Source organism: Pholcus phalangioides, unplaced genomic scaffold (genome assembly GCF_987345545.1).
Source record: "Pholcus phalangioides strain wild (caught in Gottingen) unplaced genomic scaffold, Ppha-v1.0 ptg000022l_1, whole genome shotgun sequence".
In the NCBI taxonomy this organism is placed as follows: Eukaryota; Metazoa; Arthropoda; class Arachnida; order Araneae; family Pholcidae; genus Pholcus; species Pholcus phalangioides.
In genome coordinates, this window is record NW_028301615.1 from 39,873,841 (window position 1) to 39,888,380 (window position 14,540).

Below are 14,540 nucleotides of genomic sequence, written 5' to 3' on the forward strand. Positions count from 1 at the left end.
GTTGCGCTTGTTTTTATGGAGGGCACAACAGCATTTCACCAAAAGAAAATATATTTTCTGGCATTACTTCCGCGATATGTGCTATTAACCACTCTGGGGTGCAGGAGTTTGTAATATCGTTGGCCTCATCATGTTGCTACCTCGGTAACGCAAAATTTTCCACAAGACATTATACCGCTTGTGATTGTTTGGCGCAGTATAAACTTGATGGTCTGCAAACGAATAAAAACCAAACTCCAATCCGAAGTCTCCAATCCGCAAACCAATAATAACCTTTTTTTTTTAAACCAAAGTTTGGTTTTATTCGTGCGTGGACCATCAAGATCATGCTGTGCCAAACAATGGTAAGCCAAGTGTGGATTCGGAGAAATGCGTAGGGGCGCGATTTACAGCGTTAAGTCCGTTTGATTGCTCTGTAATATACAGGGCACAGCAATTTTTATTCCATATAATTCAGCTCTTGGGAGGAGTGACGGCCCTCATCGCTCCTCTGGATCCTTGCTGTGACAAGCTTTACGATGACTTGTGATATATTTCGCGTTACTCAGGTTGCACCACACCATGGGGAAGCCTACCGACGTTATAACCCCCGGTACCTCCGATTGATTGATAGCACATATCGCCGCAAATACGTCGGAAAAACATGACATTGTTGACTGTCGTGCACTTATTTGGAAAAATCTTTATTGCTTTTGCGATTCGACCACACATTCTATGAAAAGATACTCTTGTTTAGGTGTGTCTTTTATATCACCTTTTAAAGTTCTTCCTATTTAATTTTGAATCACCCTGTGCTAAAACACAATTGCCATTTTTTTTTCAAATTAGCAACGATGCAGAAACGAAACACACACACACACACACAGATTATCTAAAGCATTAATTACTTCAACAGACTTCAAGCACATTCGGGTGATAATATCTCCAACATGCCAGACAACTTACACGATAATATACCTTCGTATGAAATCCGATATATGCACACACATGCCATGGATCACTTTCTTTTCCATGAGCAGGGAATGGAATAAAGTCAGTATCGATCGAGTTTAGTGATCTTCACGTCATCGAAGAGCGAATAAATAGCACGCAGGAAAATATCGGATAAAATGTCCAATTATGTTATTACTCGAACATTTTCTTCTTGATCTTTGTTTTCGTATGTATGGAGTGTGTGTGTGTGTGTGTGTGTGCGACGTTTATCGATCAAAATGTCGGAACCATAAAGTGCCGTGTGAAGAAATACTCTCTCATAAGATAATCTATCTTAATTTTTTTCTTTTTGATTGTGGAGTCTTTGTTTATATCATTCCAAGAACTCAGTATTCCTCTACGAAACTAAGAAATTAAGTTGTTTATTTGAGGGTTTCGATGCATTTGGAATTGCTTGCTTTATCTTATTAACGACACGCTGCAATGTAGTGCATTTTGTTAGTTTCATAGTTAATTTCGTAGGTTAAATCATCCTCAACCATGCGGGCCTGAGAGGCATCTGATGTGGCCCGTGATATCAAACATAATTTTTCTAAAAATGAACTACTCGTCACATCTACAGATGACCACGGTACGCCAAAGTCCCAGAGCACTTAAGCGACCCGCAGCTGATTCCCAGATCGGCGCGACACGGTTCCGGAGCACTTAAACGATCCGCGGCAAATTTACACTTCACTGAAGTGACTCGCAGCATATTCACAGGTACTATTGGCACAGTTCCAGAACACTTAAATGACCCGCGGCATATTCACAGGTACTATTGGCACAGTTCCAGAACACTTAAATGACCCGCGGCACATTTACTGATTGCTTAAGTGACCCACTGCACATTCATTTATCACTTAATGGTCCCGCAGCACAGTTCTAGCTCACTCAAACGGCGCGCGACAAACCCACAGATCGTTGAAGTGACCCGCGGCATATTTACAAATCAGCGCGACATGGTTCCGGAGCATTTAAACCACCCGCGGAAAATTTACAACTCACTTATGTGTGACTCGCAGCATATTCACAAATCACATCGGCACAGTTCCAGAGCACTTAAACGACCCGCGGCACTCAACCAACCCTTCGGCACATTTACAGATCGCTTAAGTCTCTCGCGGCATATTCACAGATCACTGAAGCGACCCGCAGTAGAGTTCTAGCTCACTCCGGCGGCCCGCGGCAAATTTACAGATCAATGAAGTGACCCGCGGAAAATTCACAGTTCTTTTAAGTAACCCGCAGCATATTTACAGCTTACTTCAACACAATTCCAGAGCACTTAAACGGCCCACGGCACATTTACCGATCACTTAAGTGAACCCGTGACACATTTACCGATCACTTAAGTAACCTGCGGCGCTGTTCTGTTCAAAGTTGCTTGATTAAGTAGCCCGCCCACGGCACGCGTTTGCAAATCTCTCCTTAAGGTTGAGCATCCTTGGTGTAAGTTAATGAAGTTTCACTTCAGAGCGCGTACATAAAGGATTGTATGAACTTCTCTCTTTCGTTTAATTCTCATCCATGACTGAAGTAAAATTAGTCATCTTTTGTAATGACGGGATTATTTTTTTTACCTCCTAGTCCGTCGGAAATCATTATTTTAATGGTCTAATTATTCAGATCCGACGAAATTTCTCATATCCGATGCCACGTTATCGTTAAATAAATAGAAGAGAAAAAACCTATTTTATTCTTAAAATATTCACTCCGCGTTGCGATTGGGAAGCGCATTTGATGACTCGTTAACGCCTCGATTCGTTGATGTTTCAGACCGAGATGTGTTTGCTTTTTCAGGCCTTATGCATACAAATGATGCATAAAATATGAATGTCGCTCGCATTTTCATTTCTTTTTTTTCACTATCTTATTTTCTCGACTCATTTGACACGACTCCGAGAAAATGTTTCGAAGTGAATATCTGTAACATCTCATTTATATACCCCACTCCGCACTGAAGTCCAAGTGATGTAGTGTTGCCCTACCATTCAATCTCGAAAAGACAGCGCATGCGTAGAATTGTTTGTTACTAGAAAATGTCCCTTGTTTTGAACAAAAATTGCACTGATTTGCAATGTACAGTAGTTGTTCTCAACCTTGCGGTACTGGGGTATTTCGAGACGGGGCCCACGGGAGAAAATGGAAAGGGGGCCGTGACAGGTGGTTTGGACAAAGAGAGCTGGGAACAAAAATTTAGGTGGGGAGAAATAAAGCTTTTAAGTCGAGGGTGTCAATCTTTTTCGAAGAGTGTGGGTCACACTTTATTGGTTTGAAAACGTGTCGCAAGTGACTTAAGTCATCGGCAAATGTGCCATAGGTCACTTAAGGAACCTTACTATGTGACGCATAGTTCATTTTTACAAAATTAATTTTGAGGTCGTGTGCCACATCAGATGTCTCCGAGCGCCACATTTAGCCCGTTGGCCGTGGATTAAGAATGTGTGTTTAAGCGATATATGGGGAAGAAGTGTGTTACTACTTACAGAATCCACTAAAACCGCCCATAAAACTAGAGCCATATTAAGACTGGACTAGCCCAGCCCTGACTCTCTACATTTTGCAGCAGGGCCCCTAGGATGAAGTCTTTAGCAGGTCCCCCTGGCTAGATTTTTCACTTTTCCCTCTATATAAAATTTATAGTATAAAAAATCAAAAAATGATGAGAATCATATCGTCCCCCCCCCCCAGGCTGCTACTCTGCCAGTCCAACTTTAGTGAGGGGCCAAGCCAAGTGGGGGGGTCTCATGTCCATCAAATTTTGTGCAGTACAATAGGTTTTGAAAATAAATGGTAAATATGTAGGTTTTTATTTCCAGCTAAGTATCGGACTACATGATGTTCAGACTGCCCTGAATAGAACTCGGACCAGAGGGGAGCTCAAAAAATTCTATCAGCAGACCAATTTTACTTACAAAATTTTTGGTTAAGTATAAATTTACTGAAAAAATCAATTCAATACGTAGAAAGAATCTCGCTTCTGAATGAGGATTACGAAGACCCTGCGTAAGACAGGGGAGCAGTGAGAATAAAATATGGTCTTTGAACGGGGCCACGGGCAAAATAAGGTTAAAAAACACTGATCTACAGGATGTCTCATAAATTTGTAAATAGTTTAAAAATTCATGAAAAATTGAACGAATCGGTATATTCGAATGCAGTTTGCAAAAAAAATTGTTCTCACGAAGGAGTTGTTGTTTCAGAAAACAAATTAGTTTAGATTTTTGTCCATAGAGGACACTGTCCGAATGAAAATCATTGGAAATGGATTTGCCGAATCTCATACTTTACTTATATTGCAATAATATGTCACTTACATGGTTATAATTGCCTCTCATCAAATTTTTTGCATTAAATACTACTGTCGTGAAACATGTATTTCGATATAATTGTTGAAAAAAATTTATGCAAAATCTCATTACTATTGTTATTATTTTATTATAACTTTTGTATTGATTTCTATATTTTTGTTGTTCTTAGTTGGTCGTTCTGTACAAACTTTTACATTTTGAAGAGAAATATTCAAATTTGACTGGGTTTTGACATTGTGTTACTAATTTTGAAGAAAAATAAATTAGGATTAAACAATATGCAAATCAGAGTCCTATAAAATGCAAGGTTTGTGATTAACAGCTCATTTCTAAATTTTCCTGTTATTGGCTCTTACATTAAGTTTTCATTGAGATTCTGACATTGGTGGAGTTTCTCTGCAATTGGTGAAGTTGTTTTACCTCAGCCACGAACAATCAGGTCCAGTCATCTGTGATTTGCTTTCGCTGAACGCCCTCTACTAACGAACTTTTTAACTATTTTTTCTGTACGAAAAATAATCTCCCTTTGGGGAAATTAATTTTTCACAAATCGCATTCAAATTACCAATTTCTCCAATTTCTTACCATTTTAATTTATTTACAAATTTATGGGACATGCTGTAAATTGAAGTGTGTATGAAAATATGTTCACTGCTTGGAAATTTAACAACGGTGTAATTATGACTAAATATTACTAATTACATCTAACATTTTGTCTTTCGTGAACTATGTTTCAATTCACTACAAGTTTCTGTAGCCTTTTATTTGCTGCCCAATGACTATTTTCCACCAATTTCAGCAAAAACTGCCAACTTTTTCCACGTTTGGCATATTCTGTTTTCCTTTCTTTTGTGAGAATTGCTTTTCTCCAGAAATTAGGATCTCAATCTTCAGCGTTTTTTTCAATGAAATATGGTCAGTTAATTAATCATCAATCACATCTTCTTTTTATACCAAGTCGATTTTTGAGATGTTATGAGATTACTTTTACAGTTGCACAAGTTCTGTTTGTAAATTTTGTTTCCAAAATGATGTCTCATTCAAAGGGAAAACTGACAGAAAGGGCTATAAATGTGATATAAATCGGCGGGGCGACAGATTGTCGGCCAGAACACGATCAAAATGGCACTGAAAAAATGTAATACGTAATAAAAAAAATTGTACATGACAAATTACGATTGGAAGTTAAAAATTTACACTCCAAAAATGATTATATGAAACCAAACAAATGCAATTCAAATTCAGATTTTTCAACATAGCGTAGTTTTCTTTTCTACCCTATACGTGCGTACTGTTTTACGCTAATGATATCTGGCCAACAGGGTACTTTTTTACATCGAATGTGAATGGTTTTTCTTTTTTTCACGTTCATTAATGTAGACCTTTCTATAGACAAAAAAAGCTTTCGATAAAAAAAAGTATAATTCAATCTGACTAAAAACTTATTTAAATCAGTTCCTTAAGGCTTTTGTTATAAACCAATTCCACTTTATTTTCTTCCTTCTCGTTTCTTAATACTTTTTGTTTCTTGTTTGCATTTAAGCAAATAGAGACCAGCTGAAGCGTATTTTGTTCGTCCTTCAATAAAAATCTACTCAAGAGTCCATTTTGTTAAGGTAACGTTATTATGTGTGTATATAAACGTATTCTTGTAGAGTTTCGTTTTTTTTTTTTAAGCTTTACCTTTTCTTCTTTTACGAGTGTATTCATTTAACTTAGTTTAGTATCAAATTTAACATCGTTTCTTGTATATTTCATTCAATTTCGCTATCACATTTTCAACTTATTTAATACTGTTAAATTTCTCTTATTATCATTTTTGTCGTTGACATTGTCAATGGTTTCTTAATGGAACATAAAATGTTTAAGAAAATAATTCTTTTACTTCATTTTTTTATTATGAAATCAACTGATGACTAGTGAATGCATGTTTTAAATGGAAATGTTTCATTGCATAAAGTGTTAAATTTCTCAGGTATCATTTGAAAAACTAAAAAAAAGAAGAAAAACTCATTTCATATCAATAAATATACCTCATAAAAAACTCAAAATGAAAAATATATGAAACCAAGCACCACCCTACATTTTGAACATTCAACCCACGGGTATTGCCCTTAAGAGCGTCTTCCGCTGATATTTAAAACTTAATTTCAAAAGAAATTTTTGTCTGTCCTGCCTAAGGTGGAACGAAGTCCCGGTTTTCCGGAACAGTCTCAATTTTCTGCTATTAAATCGACTGTCCCGAAAAATAGTTTCGGGACGCCTATTTGTCCCGGTTTTTCTTCAAACAATCAGACCGAGTTGAACGGAATTCTTTTCAAATACAGTCGATATCACTTAATTGTGTAACGAATAAACGGATACCCCCAACCCCTTAAAGACATAAAACTATCTGGAACAAAAATTTCTTCCGTAGAGGGAATGGTAAGGTTCCCCATTTAATCGAACATTGCGATACAATCGACAACTATGAAAGGTTATTAACCGCTATGTACATAATATTTTAATTGGATGAAAAAACATTTTAAAATTATGACAAATACACAGGGCGTCCATAATTAAAAGACCATATTTTAAAGTAGCCTACAGGTGAAACCAGTCATCAGAAAAGTGTGAAATTTTGTGGAGGACTTCATGGAGTGATGGTAATTTGTTTCAGTGGGGAAAAATTAGTTACACGTGTCGCCACTAGAGGGCGTTTCACTTTGAATACCTGTAGTAAATTTATGTGACGTCACGCAGAAGCTGTTGTAAAACCTAGAAACATTCGTGGAGATTCAATGTGTTTGATGCTCACAATGACAATACTTTACGAGATCGCACTTTCTTGGTTAAATTGTTTTACAAAAACGAAATTCCGCAGTAACTGCTCTACGGAAATATCGGACTTGGAAGAGGATTCGAAAAGGTCCAATGAATGTTAAAAACCTTCGCAGTATGACAACGAAATTTGAAACTACAGGATCGTTGGCTTTTCGTCCTGGAAGAGGAAGGAAAGACCTCTATAGATGCAGGCTAAGAGAGTTTCTAGACGCAGTGCAGGAGGTTTCGCTTCAGGTGGAAGAGGACGAAGCTTCAAATTCTCGTGGCAGCACTAGTGTCAGGCCCCTTTCACACGGAGCGGATGCGGACGCGGGTCCGCATACCCTTTCAAACGAGCACTGAAGATGCGGACGAATCGCCCGCATCTTTAGTTCGAAATTCGTGCATAAAAACTGTTTTTTCGCAATTTTTGTAATTATTTTTCTCCTTCACCCCTGATTCAGTGCCCATAGGCAGCCTAGAGGCATTCTTTGGTGGTTTAATCTAGAGCCACATAGAATATGGGAATAAAGATGTCTTCATTCCGATCCTCACAAGTAGTCGATGGGAGAAAATGTCTTCAAATATTTTCAAAATATTTTGAAAAATAAATCCGTCTTTTCGGAAAAATAGGGAAGAAAAATTCCAAAAACATCCAATGTTCCAAAAATCAAATCCAAAAACACCCAAAACATTCGATGTTCCAAAAAAAAGAAAAAAAAATTCAGGAGATATCAAAGAATTTGCAAGTAGTAAAAAAGGGGAGGGGTAGAGACTTTCAAAATGCCTGTGCTTAGAAATATTCACATCACAATTCTGTCTTAGGCCGGGATTACACTATAAAAGTTCGTTTATAAAACTTGAAAAATGCAACCAATAGGCGGATCAGTTAAGTTCTCTCGAATGTAACAGATGTGTTTATTGGTTACATTTTTCAAGTTTTATAAAATAATTTCATAAACCTTTTAGAGTGAAATCCCATCCTTAAATTAGTCTCACTTCTGAAATATAAAATTTCATTTTTTTCAGTTTATAGACTGAATATCGAGTAAAATAAACTTGTAGGTATCGGGCGAACCACCAAACATATTCAAGTCTTAGGGTCTTCAAACGACTTAATCCGGCCCTGAGTGAACACCGTACGTGGATAACGTTGTTTAATAAAAGTATTTTTTTTAAAGTTTAAAAAATTAAGATTAAAAATTTTTAAAAATAACAAATATTTAAAATAATATTTCAGATATTTATATTTTTAAATAATTTTAAAAATTTAAAAAGAAAAAAATTAAAATTTTTAAATTAAATTTACAAGTTATTAAAGTATTTAGTCAATTAAATATTCGTAATGAATAGAACGGCTTATAATTTTGGTCCCGTCAGCGGCCGTTGTTGACAGGTTTTATTGTATAAAATTGTGAAATATGGACAAAAGGCAGTTAAAGTTGCTATATCTCCATCTCAGAAGGAAACGGAGGGATACACGTATGTAGGTACATTATATTAATGAGCAGGGACCATCATATGGTGTTTTTAAGGGTATTTATGGCAAATAATTAAAAAAATTCCGTGAAAAATCACCTTCAAAAAGTAGCCAAAGATACGGACGAATTCCGTCCGCATCCGCATCGTGTGAATAGCTCCGAATAAACCTATTGTCAAAACTTCTATGTGCGGATGCGGAGCCCGCACTTAGGTTTTGACACATGCGGACGACGTTCGGACCCGCATGAACATTTCCTAGGTGCGGAGATTTTTCGGCTCGTCTGAAAGGCGCAGTATATTCCAATTGTTAAAACTTCTTCCGGACCCACGTCCGCATCCGCATCCGCTCCGTGTGAAAGGCCTCTCAGGCGTGTAACACAGGCGTTGGATAGGCCACGCCCAACTGTCCATAAGATCACGCTGAATATCCTCCGATATGATCCGTACAAACTTTCGCTTGTGCAGCGGTTGCTTCCACATGATTATAACGCTCGACTCCGGTACTCACTGCCGTTTCTAGCTCGCGTTGAGGTCGATTCAGAATGGCCTTGCATTATCCTCTGGACAGACGAAACGCATTTTCACTTGGATGGTGCGGCCAATACTCACAACTTCCGAATTCGAGAACATGAAAATCCGCACGCTATTGTAGAGGTTCTGTTACATTCACCATGGTGTGGATTCACTGCATCATTTATTTCCGGTCCCTACTTCTACGAGGAGTTACGTTCTACAGGTCAAGGGACATGTTCGATCACCGGGAAGCGATATGCATCGCTATTACAGAATGAAATTGTTCCGGCTCTACAAGCACGTCACTGCCTTGCAAGCACAATCTTTATGCAAGACGGAGCTCCACCACACATTGCAGTGTGTGTTAAGAATGTTCTTAAAATTCATTTTACAGAATAACGTGTCTTCAACCGGCACTTCCCTAATCTATGGCCTCCCCGATCACCGGACCTTAATCCATGCGATTTTTGGCTTTAGGGGCATTTCAAACGTCTGGTAAGTCGTGGCAATCCAAGAACTTTACCTGACCTTCAAGGCAGCATTTCACGTCACTTGCTGAACATTTTCCCGCATACACTTCGGTCAGTTGTGAAACATGCCATCTTGCGATTTCACATGGTATCTGAAAATGATGGCCATGATGTGAAACATGTTTTCTTGCAGTAACACTTGTAAAAGTGTTTAACAATTGTTAAAATTGTAAACGTTTGCCTAAATATGTCAATTCTTAATAAAACGCCCTCTGGTAGCGACATGCGCAATTAGTCCCCGCCGCCCCCCCCCCAAAAGTTTCGGCTGTAGGCTACTTTATGGTCTTTTAATTATGAACGCCCTGTATATTGCAAGAAATCTGCGCAAACATCATGGCTGCTTCATGAAATATCTTGAAGTTTGAGAAATGATCTCGAAAACTGCGGATTTCTGTTTGTGCAACAAATTAAAAGTTTTGTATGCATTAAAAAACGAACAAAAATCCCCTTTTTCATGGTGTACGCCCTTCAGTTCCATGTATACGGGACGTTCAACATCGACGGTTTAATCCTGATGTTTTACTTATTTCAGCATTTGTGTAGAAGTAGTGTGAAATATGTTCATAATACATTCTAAGTTTGCAATTTTATACTATAATGATGTCCCCAAAAGAGAGTTTCTAAAATGCCCTGGTTTTTATTAATGAATTAGGTGTTTTGTGTCCCTGTTTATAATAACGAATTCCAGAATTTCGCCCAGTTTCTCAGGTAATTCATCTGGCCACCCTGGTCCGGCCTAAAGAGCTGCACCATACTACGCGAAATATTCCAACTAAGAAGTGTGTATAATTGACACTTTGAGTAAGATTTCTTTTTTCACATTGTCACAAATGATCAGTTTGCCTCGTTAGGAATTTCGCCCATCATCTCAAGACTCGTCAGATATATCCTGTTATTGAAGAAACTTCGAGTAAAATATTTTCCCCATCCAGCCCAAGATTTTCTATACATAATAACTTCGTAATATCTCAAAAAATAAGACAATATCTAGTAAGCATTGATGGACACGCATATGAGGAAATATTTCTGCAGCAACAGTTTGTTTTATCATTGAAACCGTCGGATATCTTAAAAAATTTTAAATTCAAAATTTTCTGCACCCTGGACCAAAGACATAAGGTTTGAAGGTTTTAAATCATGATCTCTACGAGAATTTAAAATTTTATGCCTTTTTGTATGAATTTTTCCTTTTTCATCAAATATTTTCTTTTACGTGAACACTCTCGTTTGCAAAAAATATTTCTACAATTCTCTCTTTTTCATGGGAAAAAAAGAGATGACTCTTCATTTGAATTGCAATATAGGATTTGTATTTCACCTTTAAGAAACCTGGCTTGGTTCTGGAAAGTTAAGACAGTTTCGGTCGAATGTATTTATATATATATTTTTCGTAGCTTTTTCTTTGGTCGCAGTTTCCTAAGAATATGCTAAACCAATTTTTTATATTTTACAAAAAAACGGGAACTTACGTTAAAATATCATGATATTTCAAAATATTCTTTTTTTTTACACGAGTTATTTTTTTTTTAGTGAAAGAGAAGTTACAGAAATATACAGAAGAAGTACTTTATATTTTGTATGTATATTTTTGAAAAAATTGCATGTCCTTGTGAAAAATTTCCAATTTTATTTGAGATCAACGAATTCTCCATTGACTCTTACTGAACTATAAGAGAATAAAAAATGTTCGTAAGAACTCTGTTGCGGAATTCTTGAGAATTTAATGCAAAGTGAGTTTGTGAAATAATTAGAGCTTCTTGAAAGGGAACGTCAGGTAGGCATGTGAAAAAATATAAAGTTCTTAAGAAAGAATAAATGTGAATTTCGGAAAAAATAAAAAGTAAATTCGAGAAAGAATGAAAAGTAAATTCGAGAAAGAATGAAAAGTAAATTCGAGAAAGAATGAAAAGTAAATTTCCGAAAGAATACGAAATCTGTCTGAAATTTAACATTTTTTTCAAAAGTTTTAACATTTTTTTTCAAAAGTTTTAACAGTTTTTTTCAGAAGTTTTAACTTTTTTTTTCAAAAGTTTTAACAGTTTTTTTTCAGTTTTTTAACAAAAAAGTTTTAAAAAAGTTTTTAAAAAGTTTAAACAACAAAAGTTTTAACAAATAACAATGGAAATTGTTATAATTTTAATTCACTTGAGAAATACTGCAAAATAAACTTGAGGAATGCACAAAATACACTTGGCATAGGTAAATATATACGTGAGAAACGTACGATATACACTTGAACGGACCGTAATACCAAATAAACTTGTTTTGGTGAGTCTCTAATGTCTTAGAAGTATCGGGACAGTGAGGAACTAAGGAAAACAACAATTTGATACATTATATGAAATTTCAAATGGCTTTCGTCGACGATTAAACAACATTGGAGTCAAGCTAAAGTTTTCATCACATTGCTACTACACTACTACTGCTGCTACTGTGCCTTTCGATAAGCATATTAAATATTTCAGTTGTTATCAGCACTGGCTACGTGTTATTTGAAGAACTCTTCGAAATCCCATGAAGTAGAAATCAAAGAGAATTTCTCAATTCTTCGGATTTACCGAGCAAAATGTTCTCACTATAAATTTAGAAAAACTAATAAACTATAATCATTTGAAAAACAAAAGATCGAAAACTAAGAAAAATTTAATTTTTGGATTCAATGATCAAAATATTTGTAAGAACTGATTTTCTCCGATTTTTTTTCAATTTTATTCCGAATCCTCTACATCCCACATTCCTTAATCTACAAGACTGAGCTTCTTACCTTTTTTTCTATTTTGTGTGCCGTCGGCATAAGACATTGAGATTACTCGAGTTCCCGACAAAATACATAGGTAGATGTAGAAAAGAGGGGAAGAAAGACAAAAAAAGATGGTGGGTATGAGGTAGAAAAATAAGCATACGAAAGATTGAACATCAAGGAAGAGAAATGTAATGCAAAACGAACGCAAAGAAAGTTGTCATCCATGCTTGATACAGAATCCAGAAAAGAAAAAGTTCCAGAAACTATGTAAAATAAAAGTGAAAAAAATCGAATAACTTGACGCAATGGTTATTGGAAAAAGAAAATTGTAGAAATAAGTAAAAAACTAAATATTTCTCTGGAATATATTTATGTAGAGATAACGTAAAAAGGGGAGATGAACACCACACGTTACGATTCTCGAAACGTGACAGATTTTTCCTCGTAATGTGACAAAAACCTTTTCTTAAGAGAAACTTTTTGCTTCTCAACACGTCTTGCGTGATGTCACACGTTCTAAGATGTTTTTTGATACTGTATAGAATTTCTTTTATGTAATGTTTACTATTTTTTTTATTGTTATTTGGGTTTTGGTCTATTTTCATCAAATTTTTCTTATAAATATCCTTTCTGGAAATGTTATAAAACATGCTTCAGTGGCATAAAATATAGACTTTTACATCAACTATAGAAGTAGAATCACGCCTAAGAATTGGGTAGTCCATGATCTTCGAATGACATAACTTCATGATGAAAATTATGAAAGGCATATCCAGCAATGTTAAACAACTCTAAAACACTTCAAGTTAGAATAACAAATTAATTAATTTTTGTTAATTATCTCTTTTGTTTTCTGTGGTGCTATAAAGGCACTTTTTAACTGCGAATTCCGTCACTAAATTTTGTAAACATTTTGCTATCGTTCTCGCTTTATTTATGATCATTTATCACATCTGCAGACAACTTATTTTATGGCCACCCAGTACTCTATATTATTTCTGATGTGCACTTTACTCTTTCCCAAGGGTATTTTTCACTACTTTTCAAGTGTATTCGGTATTTCTCAATTTCATGTATGTTTTGTATTATCCGTCAAATTTGTTTCGTGTTATTATCCGTCTAATGTGTTTTGCCTCACCCCTGAAGTGTATTTTCTATGATTGCTCGTGTATTTTTCATGCGGATCGTCAAAATACAGCAAAGAAAAAACTGCTCGATTACATCGGTTTATTCCAAGAAATAGAAAGTATCTGTATGAAAAAGTTTTCCTGACATAATCACCACCTACAGGTAACCCAGATATTTCATTTATTATCATCTCTGTCTACGTTTTATGTCAAAATTCATTCTAAATTCCACAAAGTAGAGATTACGGAGAATTTCTCAATTTTCTACGAATTTACCCGTTGCAAGTTTTTTCGTCTTTAAGTTAGAAAGACAAAAAAGCAAGTATGACAAAAAAAAACCCATTCAAATATAAAGAAAAACTTAATTTCTTGATTTTTAATAAACAAAATGTTTGTAAGAATTTTCCCGGATTTTTGTTTTTCAATTTTATTCCGATCTTCTACATCCTGCATTCCTCAATCCACAAAACGAAGCTTCTTTCCCTTTTTCTATTTTGTCTAGACATTTAGATAACTCGAATTCTCGACAACTACATAGAAGAAAAGAGGAGGAGAAAGATAAAGAAATAGATGGTGGGTATGAGGTAGAGAAATAAGCAAACGAAAGATTGAACATCGGGGAAGAGAAATGTAATGAAAAACGAACGCAAAGAAAATTGTCATCCATGCTTGATACAGAATCTAGAAAAGAAAAAGTTCCTGGAACTATGTAAAAAAAAGTAAAAAATCGAATAACTTGACGCAAGGGTTATTGAAAAAAGAAAATTGTAGAAAAAAGTATAAAACGAAATATATGTAGAGATAACGTAAAAAAGGAGAAGAACCACGATGTATACGATTTTCGAAACGTGACAGATCTCTCCTCGTAATGTGACAAAAACCTTTTCTTAAGAGAAACTTTTTGCTTCTCGACACGTCTTACGCGATGTCACACGTTCTAAGATGTTTTCTTTATACTGTATAGAATTTCTTCTTTTTTTTTTTTTTTTTTGTAATGTTTGCTATTTTTTTATTGTTATTTGGGTTCCGGTGAAATGTCGGACAAATGTTTCTTATC